At 43.5% G+C, this 12,848-nt stretch overlaps 1 long non-coding RNA gene across 1 annotated transcript; it reads right to left on the bottom strand.

Annotated features, from left to right (window-relative positions):
- Nucleotides 1–499: 499 nt before the first annotated feature.
- Nucleotides 500–1,166, bottom strand: LOC120027391. Its single transcript, XR_005473298.1, has 3 exons — nucleotides 1,118–1,166; nucleotides 761–919; nucleotides 500–598 (listed from the first exon to the last, which is right to left on the bottom strand). It is a non-coding gene; the product is annotated as an uncharacterized LOC120027391 (long non-coding RNA).
- Between the last annotated feature and the right edge of the window lie 11,682 nt (nucleotides 1,167–12,848).

The following is a 12,848-nucleotide window of genomic DNA, read 5'->3' on the forward strand; positions in this document are numbered from 1 at the left end:
GTAAAAACCCAAACCGGTCCGTGCATCAATACCGGTATATAGTTAAATATGGTATACGGCCCAGCCCTAAGCTAAGGTAGGTAAAACAACCATATATCATTGCAAGTAACACTTTCCTTGACAAAGGTTGAGGTTTCCATCCAATTGGTGGCAGATTTTCATGCGAATATTAAAAAATCTGCATAAAGAAAATCTGCATATTTTACCACCAGTGGTGTTTCCACTAAACTGACATGTTGCAGATAAAAATCTATGTGTGATGACGTTAGTGCACACAAGACATACTTTTTCGCTTAAGTTTTCATGTACCGAATACAAATCTAAAGTTCAATGTGTTTCCTTCGCGTTTCAACTCCACCGATAGTTTTTGTCACAAAAACGGTTGCCTTAAATAATGTGTAGGAGAGCGTGTGGCAATAAGCAGAATTGCAAAGTTGCAAGAGGCAAGACTTCCAAGTGTGTGGTGTGTGTGTGTGTGTGTGAGGGCACCTGAAGAGAATGCAAGCTTACAGAAGTCCTGGAAGAAGGCTTTCAAGGCCAACAGACACTGCAGGGTGGAGTTCATGTACAGTAGCAGCTGTTGCTGAGGTTTGGTCGCCTGGGATGGAGAGACGGAAAAGGGAGCGTGAGTGAGTTCTCATGTCTGGCATACACACACACGCACAAAACACATTCTCCAGTTTACCCACAATTTCACACCTGCCGTCTTCACGTGTTTTCACTTTGCAGTTTCTCTGTGTCCTTGAGAGGTTTTACTTACAGCGTGTGTGTGATGTCACACTGTTCACCTCAGGCAGACGAGCTGCTGGCGGGTGAGGATGGGGCTGGAGCCGAGGTGAGTGTCTCTCTCCCTCAGTCTGCTCCACTTGCACCTGGACACTGGGGCAGTGTCACCCCATGATGACCTCTAGTCATTGCCCTGAGGAAACGGATACATTCACAAACACAGGAAGGGGCCGTGGTCAATTACCTTAACAAAATATCCAAATGTTGGCAGAGTGAGGTGAGGTAAATGGTAGTTAAGGGTCAGAGGTTAAATTATGATGAGAGTTTATGGTTGTTAAGATTAGGGTAGAGTTGTTGTTATTGTTTAGGTAAGACACAACCCCACACTCACCTGTCCAGAGAACTGGAGGCCCTGGGGTTACTGGTGACAGCAGAGGCTGGAAGAGAACCAACGGAAGAGTGACTGACCACAAACAGACACTACTGTTCATTGCTTCATGAGCCTCAGAGAGGCTGGCATTTATACTGAAGCAGTATTTTAGACCAGGGGTTCCCAAACTTTTTGGCGCGTGGCCCCTTATACATTTGGGTCACAGCTCGCACTGCCCATTCCTCTCTTTTACTCCATGTGTAACTCTGTGTTGTTGTATGTGTCGAACTGCTTTGCTTTATCTTGGCCAGGTCGCAATTGTAAATGAGAACTTGTTCTCAACTTGCCTACCTGGTTAAATAAAGGTGAAATAAATCAAATAAAATAAACATTGAGTGTACAAAACACCTTCCTAATATTGAGTTGCACCCCCTTTTGCCCTCAGAACAGCCTCAATTCATAGGATATGGCTACAAGGTGTCGAAAGCATTCCACAGGGTTGCTGGTCCATGTTAACTCCGAATGTTTACCACAGTTGTGTCAAGTTGGCTGGATGTCCTTTGGGTGGTGGACCATTCTTGATACACACAGGAAATTGTTGAGAGTGAAAAGCCAAGCAGCGTTGCAGTTCTTGACACACAAACCGGGGCACCTGGCACCTACATTACTACCATACCCCATTCAAAGGCACTTAAATATTAAATATTTTGTCTTGCTCATTCTTCCTCTGAATGGCACACATACATGGCGGCAGGGTAGCCTAGTGGTTAGAGCGTTGGACAAGTAACTGAAAGGTTGCAAGCTCGAATCCCCGAGCTGACAAGGTAAAAATCTGTTGTTCTGCCCCTGACCAAGTCAGTTAAAATAACTATTTTTTATTTCTTATTTTCAATGACAGCCTAGGAACAGGTGGTTAACTGCCTTGTTCAGGGGCAGAACAACAGATTTTTACCTTGTCAGCTCTGGGATTTGATCTTGCAACCTTTCAGTTTCAAATCTAACCACTAACCTGCCGCCAAAATAAATCTCAATGCGCCATGGTAAAGGGTGTCAATTGATCTCAAACACTGAGCGGAAGCATTCATATATAAAATATCCCCATAGTCTAGTAAAGACATAAATGTACCTGATACTAGCCTCCTGGTTTCAAAAGAAAAACAGGCCTTATTCCTAAAATAAAATCCCAACTTCAGCTTCAATTTTTTTGTAAATTTAAAAGAGAGGCCATCATCAATTAAAATTCCAAGATATTTATATGAGGTTACAGTCTCAATCTCATTGCCCTTACAGGTAGTAATAGGTGAAAGATTCAGAGATCTATTTATTGCTTTAGAAAACACCATTAGTTTAGTCAGTATGGAGGATAAGCTTCAATTGACAGGGTACTGTATGTTGAACAGTATAAAAAGCAGTTTGCAAGTTCTGGAAAGCTTTTGTAAGAGACGAGGCACAACAATAAAGAACAGTATCATCAGCTTAAAAGTGAAGTTGCGCATTTTGCACATTCTTGTCTAAATGATATAGCGAATAAGTGGGGACCAAGTACAAAGCCCTAGGGCACAGCATTACAGACAGATAATTTACCATACATGAGCCCATCAAATTGAGTGCACTGAGTTCTATCAGACAGATAGTTAGCAAACTCTGAAAGACCTACACTCAACAATCTCTGCCTTAGTATAGCATGATCAACTGCATCAAAGCCTTAGAGAGATCAATAAAAAGTGAGACACAGTGCTGTTTTTTGTCAAGGGCTCCAGTGATATAATTTAAAACCTTCATGGCTGCTGTAATTGTGCTATGCTTCTTCCTGAAATCCGATTGGTACATTGATAAAATAGAGTTAGTATATAAAAACTATTTTAGCTGTTCACTCACAAGGGTTTCAAGTATTTTCACCAAGGGAGACAGCTTTGATATTGGCCTATAATTATTTAAAAGAGTTGGATCTCCCCTGTTTAAAAGTGGTCGGACAAATGCTGATTTCCAGATCTTTGGAATTTCATTACATTACAGGGTTAGATTGAACAGATATGTAAGTGGTTCAGCTATGAAATCAGCTGCCAGATTTAAAAAGCAGGGATCAAGATCAGGACCTGCAGGCTTTCTCTGATCGGAGGATTTCAGGGCTTTATGTACCTCCTGCACTGAGAATGGCAAAAAGCAAAAAGTTTGACCAGCTCTAGCTGGTTCATCTACACAGGGCTGTACAGAGACAGAGGACACTGAATCAAACAGCCTACCAGATGATACAAAGTGCTCATTGAAACAATTCAGCACTTCAGTTTAGTCAAATACAGCAAAGAAGTCCTTCAATACACATGACGGTAATTCATTAACATTACTGTTACCAGACATAGACTTAATAGCCTTCCAAAACGTTCTAGGGTCATTCAGGTTATCAGTGGTAACAGACATAAAATATTCAGACTTGGCCTTCCTGAGAAGAAAAGAACACTTGTTTCATAACTGCCTAAAAAAGAAGCCAATCAGCATCAGAACAAGATTTCCTTGCTTTAGCCCAGGCTAGATTACGTTCGTGAATAATACAAGACAGCTCAGAAGAAAACCATGGATTATCCCGCCCTTTAACTCTGAACCTGTGGAATGGGGCATGTTTGTTTACTATTTGGAAAAAAACATCATGAAAGAATTCCCAGGCAGTTTCCACATCAGGAATAAGCTCAATCTTGCTCCAGTCAAAATAAAACAAATCATGAAAGAAAGCCTGCCCGTTAAAACTCTTAATAACCTTGCACGGCTTCTCTTTTTTAATAAGAGACCTACTGCAAGCGAATTCTACAAGTGAGTTTCCAGACAATACAAAACAGTCATTAAAAACCATTAGACTTTGGTAGAGACATGAGTTTGTACTGTTCACATCATGCCACAAATGCATCAGCACTTGGACGAGTGGACGGAGTGAAAAAGAGCGAGTTCCCACAGACAAAATGTCTAATGGACGGGAGAGCACATTGTCAGATGTACTCACGCAGTGACAATGTTCGTTTTCTCCAGAGTTCAGCAAAGCCAGTGCACAAAGCAATACCATGAAAATTGTCATTTTCTCTGAGAGATGTAAGAAATAGAGGCCAAGGAAAGGTAAGGGGAGAGAGGGACAGTGTGTATGTATGAGTATGTATGTGAGTGTGTGCGCGTGTGAGTAGATTGGGTGTCGGGGTCGATTGAGAAAACGGGTTGGGGATTGTTGAGCTGCCTCTGACAGCCAGGCGGAGAGTGAAGATTAACAGCTTGGACGAGACACTCAGCGGAGGGAAAGCTGAAGAAAGAACTCAGGCCAGCCAGAGATAGGGTTACTTTGGTAAACTTCAAGTAAAGAAGTGCAAATAGCGATTTAAAAAAGAAAATGTATCCGAGTTGAGGGAGACCCGCAATCTTTACACCAGCAAAACAAAATAGTTTGCACTACACAAGGAAATTGTGGATTTACTCAACCATAAATGAATAGGTTATTGGTATCTACTAAATCTACTAGTCACAGACAAACGACTTGACATGCTGCCATCTTGGATTTATTGCCATTCTTATTATAACCTTCTGCACAAAAACATATGTAAATAAGTCAAAGCAGACCATCTTAGCCAACAGGGCAGGACACTAGTCTGTCAGTCCATGCCAATATCCTACAGAGGTATTTCACATCCACTATTGAGACAGAGAATATACTAATCCTCCTCTGAAGAACTAGGCCAGGAGACTCTCCCATCCTAATGCCAACAGGGGAAAACGTCCAACAAAGGCCCAAGATAGACAGACCCCTGGGACTATCCCACTTCTGATATCAATGTAGCAAAGTAGGGGGGGCAGCAGTAGCGGGGCTTGAACCAGCAACCCTGTGACACTAGTAAACCACCAGCTGACTGTGCCAAAAGGAACTTTTTGTCCTGAATACAAAGCGTTATGTCTGGGGCAAATCCAACACAACACATCACTGAGTAACACTCTTCATATTTTCAAGCATGGTGTTGGCTGCACCATGTTATGGGTCTGCTTGTCATCAGTAAGGACTAGAGAGTTTTTAAGGATAAAAATAAACAGGATACAGCTATACACACAGGAAAAATCCTAAAGGAAAACCTGATTCAATCTACTTTCAGACACTGGGAAACAATTTTACCTTTCAGCAGGACAGTAACCTAAAAGGCCAAATCTACACTGGAGTTGCTTACGAAGATGACATTGAATATTCCTGAGTGGCCTAGTTACTGTTTTGACTTAAATTGGTTTGAAAATCTATGGCAAGACTTGAAAATGGCTGTCTAACAATTATCAACAATCAACTTGACAGAGCTTTAATAATAAAAAAAAAAGAAGGAGCAAATATTGTAACAATTCAGGTGTGCAAAGCTCTTTCCTTGTTCCAAGATGGCGTAGCAGTCGGACGTCTGTTTGTTTAAATCACAAGTAAAATCACAATTGCAACATTTGGTTAAAAAATAAGGCTTAGATTGTTTGCCCATATTGTGCAGCCCTACGTGGCAAAGTGGAAATGACCTCAAATTAGTTTAGGAAATGCAAAAATTGATGAAAATGATGAAAATTGAACTATAAAACTATCAGAATGGAGAAAGACCCATTGAAATCACTTAGAATGTATTGTATGTGTTGCCACCCTAGGATCAAGCACTACTCATAAAGCAAATTTAGAACTTTTGTTATTAAAAAAGTTTAAAAAAACGTAAAATACCGTCATACCGTCTAATTAAAAAAAAAAAAACATGACATGATATTCTGGCCATATCACCCAGTCCTAAGTGAAATGCACAACAACACAGAGAGAAAAAAGAGAAATCGTAGAAAAGTTAAAAAAATAAATAGTAAAATAATAACACAAGGAATAAATACAAAATGTGTAACGATAACTTGGATATATACACAGGATACCAGTACCGAGGCAATGTGCAGGGGCACGAAGTAATTGAGGTAAATATGTACATATAGGTATGGATAAAGTGACAGATAGATAATAAACAGTAACAGAAGCTTATGTGGGCTAGCACTAAATAAACTTCAGTTTGTGCTAAACATGGCTGCTAGAATCTTGACTAGAACCAAAACATATCCCGGAGGACCTGAGCCTTAGGATCATGCCTCAGGACTACCTGGCCTGATGACTCCTGGCTGTCCCCAGTCCACCTGGTCGTGCTGCTGCTCCAGTTTCAACTGTTCTGCCTGCGGTTATGGAACCCTGATCTGTTCACCGGACGTGCAACATTGTCCCGGACGTGCAACCTTGTCCCGGATCGACTCTCTCTCTACCGCACCTGCTGTCTCGACCTCTGAATGCTCGGCTATGAAAAGCCAACTGACATTTATTCCTGAGGTACTGATCTGTTGCACCCTCTACAACCACTGTGATTATTATTTGACCCTGCTGGTCATCTATGAATGTTTGAACATGCTGAAGAACAATCTGGCCTTAATGTCCATGTACTCGTATAATCTCCACCCAGCACAGCCAGAAGAGGACAGGCCACACCTCAGAGCCTGGTTCCTCTCTAGGTATTGAGTGTTTCCTAGCCACCATGCTTCTACATCTGCATTGCTTGCTGTTTGGGGTTTTAGGCTGGGTTTCTGTATAAGCACTATGTGACATCTGCTGATGTAAAAAGGGCTTTATAAATACATTTGATTGATTGATTGATGTGATGAGTCAAAATAATTAGTGCAAATAGGGTCAAAGCAGATATTGCAGGTAGCTATTGGCTAACTATTTATGTAACTATTTAGCAGGCTCATATCATGGGGATAGAACTGTTCAGGGTCCTGTTGGTCCCAGACTTGGTACATCGGTACTGCTTGCTGTGCGATAGCAGAGAGAACAGTCTATGACTTGAGTCTTTGACGCTAATGGCAGTTAGCATGAAACGCCATGATGCAATATCAAAAGTTCATAAAATGATCTATACTGCTTAAAGGGATAGTTCACCCAAATTACAAAATGACATATTGCTTTCCTTAGCATGTAAGGGTATGGAGGTCACGCTGCTTGCTTAGCGAGTAGTCCTACCGCTTCCTCAGGCCTGGTCCTGCCGCCCTAGGCGAGACAAAAAAATTGCCTCCCTTCTCTTGTCTCCACAAAACTAATAGTGTACAGTGCACAGTGTCGGCATGTTGTGAATGCCCATCCATGTGGTAGGCCTACCGTTTGAAAAACAGGTAGTTGGGCCTGATTCCTGACAAAGACTTAACCCAGTAAGCAACAAACTGGTTGCGTCCACATCGTTTCCACGTCATTTAAGCTCATTTAATTAATGTGATGACGTTGAATCAACGTGGAAAGGGAAAGGCGGGTCCCTAATCAGAAAACTGATTGGAATTGCAAAAAGTCATCAACTTAAGGGTATTTCGTATTTTTAACCTAAATAAAATTGTGAATTTTTTGGTTCAGTTCACGTTGATTTCACATTGAAAACTCAACCAAATGTGAGAAGTTAAGACTAATAATTTTGGCCATAGTTGTCTTGAGCCTATTTGCAATGAGAATCGATGTGTTTAGGCCTATATAGTGCAATATGCAGAAATGTTTTCAACTTTTCTGTGATCAGCTAGTCAAAAATGGACGAATAGCCTACAGTACAAACTTGAAATCAGTGTTGCCAACTATTTTTCAGCGCAAATCACTAATAGCTCCTTGATTTGTCACTAGATGACGGGTTTCCATGGTGACGCTACAGCATCAATTTCAGGGTTCATACACTTTTGGACAGATGGAATTTCGTCACTTCTCCACGATTTTAACCAAATTTCCATGATCATGTGTGACCAACAATTGGCGCTTACTTTTTTATGTACAGTACCAGTCCAAAGTTTGGAGACACCTACTCATTCAAGGGTTTTTCTTAATTTTTTTACTATTTTCTACAATGTAGAATAATAGTGAAGACATCAAAACTACGAAATAACACATATGGAATCACGTAGTAACCAAAAAAGTGTTAAACAAATCAAAACGTATTTTAGATTTTAGATTCTTCAAAGTAGTCACCCTTTGCCTTGGTATGGGTATGTTTTTGAATTGGCTACCTAGTTATTAGTCTGTTCTCTATCATATTTAACTTTTTATGGCTGCAGGGGCAGTATTGAGTAGCTCTGTTTAAGGTGCTCATTTCAAACGGCCTCGTACTCAATTCTTGCTCGTACAATATGCATATTATTGTTATTATTGGATAGAAAACACTCTCTAGTTTCTATAGCCGTTTGAATTATGTCTCTGAGTGAAACAGAACTCATTCTACAGCACTTTTCCTCCCAGTGTGTGAAATTTCAGAAATCTTGGCCTCTGGTTCCAGATCAGTTTTAAAGTCCCAGTAAATCCTATGAGGATACAAACACTGCCCACGCCTTCCTCTAGATGTCAGTAAGTGGTGACAATTTGAATGGAGTCGATTGCGCAATCAGTGCCTCTATAAATCACCAAATACCGGAAGTAGCGTTCTTTTGGACCCTGCGCTCAACGCAAGAAGGACGTCGGACTGGGCTTTTTCCAAGCCTTGGTTTAGCCAGTAATATAGCGCCGGTCATGTTTTTACTCGTTATAGGTGTTAAAAACATCATAAGGTAGTTAATTTAAACCGTTTTATAGCAATTTATATCCGTTTAGTGCGATTTTGAGGCATTTCTATGTGATGCTCTTTGAAGCTTTGGGCACGTTTCGGGGTCCCGGTCGAACGTTAGTGGGCATTTCGACGGACAGAGGACATCTTTCGACCAAAAGAAGATTAGACCCAAGAAAGGATACATTGCCCAAGATTCTGATGGAAGATCACCTCATAGTAAGAAATATTTAAGATGATAAATCGTTGTTCTGTCGAAAAATTTTAAACGCATATTCCGCCATTTTGTTTGGTATAGCTTCGCTTGGCGAACCCTGTATTGCACAGTAAGGATAATTTTAGAAATGTAATTCAGCGATTGCATTAAGAACTAATTTGTCTTTCGATAGCTGTCCAACTTATATTTTTTTAGTCAAGTTTATGAATAGTTATCCATGAGACAAGATCACTGTGAAAGATGGCGTCCGACATTTTCAGGCTAGTTTTGCTAGTATTGTCATTGTATAACCACGGTTGTTTGTGGCTAAATATGCACATTTTCGAACAAACTCTATATGTATGTTGTAATATGATGTTACAGGAGTGTCATCGGAAGAATTCTGAGAAGGTTAGTGAAAAAATTAATATATTTTGGCGATGATAACGATATCGCTCTCTTTGGCTTGAATCAATGGTCGGGTAACGTTTGCATATGTGGTATGCTAATATAACGATTTATTGTGTTTTCGCTGTAAAACACTTAGAACATCTGAAATATTGTCTGAATTCACAAGATCTGTGTCTGTCCATTGCTGTGAGCTGTGTATTTTTAAGAAATGTTTTATGATTAGTAATTAGGTAATACACGTTGCTCTGTGTATTTATTCTAGTCGAGTTGTGATGGTGGGTGCAATTGTAAACTAGGATTTATACCTGAAATATGCACATTTTTCTAACAAAACCTATCCTATACAATAAATATGTTATCAGACTGTCATCTGATGAGGTTTTTTCTTGGTTAGTGGCTATCAATATCTTTATTTGGCCGAATTGGTGATAGCACCTGATGGAGTAAGAAACTGATGGAGTTAGGAAAGTGCTGTCTTTTGCTAACGTGGTTAGCTAATAGATTTACATATTTTGTCTTCCCTGTAAAACATTTTAAAAATCTGAAATGGTGGCTTTATTCACAAGATCTGTATCTTTCATTTGGTGTCTTGGACTTGTGATTTAATGATATTTAGATGCTACTATTTAATTGTGACGCTATGCTAGCGATGCTAATCAGTGTGGGGGGGGTGGGGGATGTTGTCATAGGTGTACCGACCTCGGGCTTGCAGCCATAATTAAAGCAATATCAATTGCATTTCACACTGCTCTCTCCCACCTGAACAAGAGGGGAAATAACTATGTGAGACTACTGTTCATAGACTACAGCTCAGCGTTCAGCACCATAGTCCCCTTCATGCTCATCACCAAGCTAGGGACCCTGGGACTGAACCCCTCCCTCTGCAACTGGATCCTGGACTTCCTGACAGGCCGGCCCCAGGTGGGGGAGGTAGGCAACAACACCTCCGCCATGCTGTGTTTAGTCCCCTCCAGTACTCCTTGTTAACCCACGACTCTGTGGCCATGCACACTCCAACACCATCATCACGTTTTCTGATGGCCAACGGTGATGAGTCAACCTACAGGGAAGAGGTCAGAGACTTAGCAGTGTGGTGCCTGGATAACAACCTCTCCCTCAATGTCAGTTTAACCAAAGGAGCTGTGATCGTGGACTATAGGAGAAAGAGGGGGAGCACATCCCCATCCATATTGACGGGGCTGTTGTGGAGCGGGTCGAGAGCTTCAAGTCCCTTGGTCTTGACTGGTTGCGTCACCGCTTGGTATGGCAAATGGACCGCTCTTGACCACAAAGCGCTACAGAGGGTGGTGCAGACAGCCCAGTACATCACTGGGGCCAAGCTCCATACCATCCAGGACCTCTACATCAGGTGGTGTCAGAGGAAGACCCGAAAAATGGCCAAAGACTCCATCGACCCAAACCAGACTGTTCACTCTGCTACCATCTAGCAAACGGTACCAAAGCATCAGTTCTCGGACCAACAGGCTCCAATACAGATTCTACCCCCAAACCAAAGAGTCAGGTACCCAAACTATCTTCACTGACTCTATCTTGCACTGACCCCACACACACTCACTAGACTATATATACAAACCATATACACACTCACTCACACACACACACACACACTACATTGACACTCTGACACAAAACCCACCCACACACACACACACACACACACACACACACACACACACACACACACACACACACACACACACACACACACACACACACACACACACACACACACACACACACACATCCTGCCTACCTTATTATTATCTATCCTGATGCCTGGTCACTTTACCCTGCCTTCATGTACATATCTACCTCAAATACCTTATTATTATCTATCTGTCAGAGCTACTAGGAGAACTGGGTGGATGGAGTCAAGCGCAGAGAGCAGGTTTAAGGAACGTGGATTTATTTTCCAATATACAGGGAAAACGATCATGCCCTAAAACACACGGGCGCATGAAAAGAATGAGTCCAAAACACCGGACTTTACTGTCCCGAGAAAATAACAACATCCACTTCACAATCCAACACCAACATAACAGAAAACAAGCCCGCACAACAGCCAGCGGGCTACCTACCCCTAAATAGCCTACCCACCAAACTAAACTCAAAACAGGTGCACCCAATCAGCCCAAACTAACAGAAACAAAAAGAAAAGAATCGATGGCAGCTAGTAGGCCGGTGACGACGACCGCCGAGCGCCGCCCGAACAGGAAGAGGCACCATCCTCGGCGGGATTCGTGACAGTACCCCCCCTCTGACGCGCGGCTCCCGCAGCGCGCCGACCCCGGCCTCGAGGACGACCCGGAGGGCGAGGCGCAGGACAATCCGGGTGGCGACGGTGGAAATCAGCCAAGAGGGAAGGATCTAAAATGTCTCTCCCCGGTACCCAGCACCTCTCCTCCGGACCGTACCCCTCCCAGTCAACGAGGTACTGCAGGCCCCTCACCCGGCGTCTCGAGTCCAGAATAGCTCGTACAGCGTACGCCGGGGACCCCTCGATATCCAGAGGGGGCGGAGGGACCTCCGGTACCTCACCATCCTGAAGGGGACCAGCTACCACCGGCCTGAGGAGAGACACATGAAACGAGGGGTTAATACGATAGTAAGAAGGGAGTTGTAATCTATAACACACCTCGTTTATCCTCCTCAGGACTTTAAATGGCCCCACACACTGCGGCCCCAGCTTCCGGCAGGGCAGGCGGAGGGGCAGGTTTCGGGTCGAGAGCCAGACCCTATCCCCTGGTGCGAACACAGGGGCCTCACTGCGGTGGCGGTCAGCGCTCCTCTTCTGCCGCTCACTGGCCTGCCTGAGAGAGGCCTGGACTGCCCGCCAGGTCTCTCTAGAGCGCTGTACCCACTCCTCCACCGCAGGAGCTTCGGTCTGGCTCTGATGCCACGGAGCCAGGACCGGCTGGTACCCCAATACGCATTCAAATGGCGACATGTTTGTTGAGGAGTGGCGGAGTGAGTTCTGGGCCAACTCTGCCCACGGGACGTACCTTGCCCATTCTCCAGGCCGGTCCTGGCAATACGACCTCAGAAACCTACCCACCTCCTGGTTCACTCTTTCCACCTGCCCATTACTTTCGGGGTGATACCCAGAGGTAAGGCTGACCGAGACCCCAAGACGCTCCATAAACGCCCTCCATACCCGGGACGTGAACTGGGGACCTCGATCAGATACGATGTCCTCCGGCACCCCGTAGTGCCGGAAGACGTGGGTAAATAGAGCCTCCGCAGTCTGTAGGGCCGTAGGGAGACCAGGCAATGGAAGGAGACGACAGGACTTAGAAAACCGATCCACAACGACCAAAACGGTAGTGTTCCCCTGAGACGGGGGAAGATCAGTCAGGAAATCTACCGATAAATGAGACCATGGCCGTTGTGGAACCGGGAGGGGTTGTAACTTCCCTCTCGGCAGGTGCCTAGGAGCCTTACTCTGTGCGCATACCGAGCAGGAAGAGACATAGAGTCTCACGTCCTTAGCCAAGGTGGGCCACCAGTATTTCCTCCTAAGACCCCGCACTGTCCTCTCAATCCCCGG

Source organism: Salvelinus namaycush, chromosome 32, assembly GCF_016432855.1.
Source record: "Salvelinus namaycush isolate Seneca chromosome 32, SaNama_1.0, whole genome shotgun sequence".
Taxonomy (NCBI): domain Eukaryota; kingdom Metazoa; phylum Chordata; class Actinopteri; order Salmoniformes; family Salmonidae; genus Salvelinus; species Salvelinus namaycush.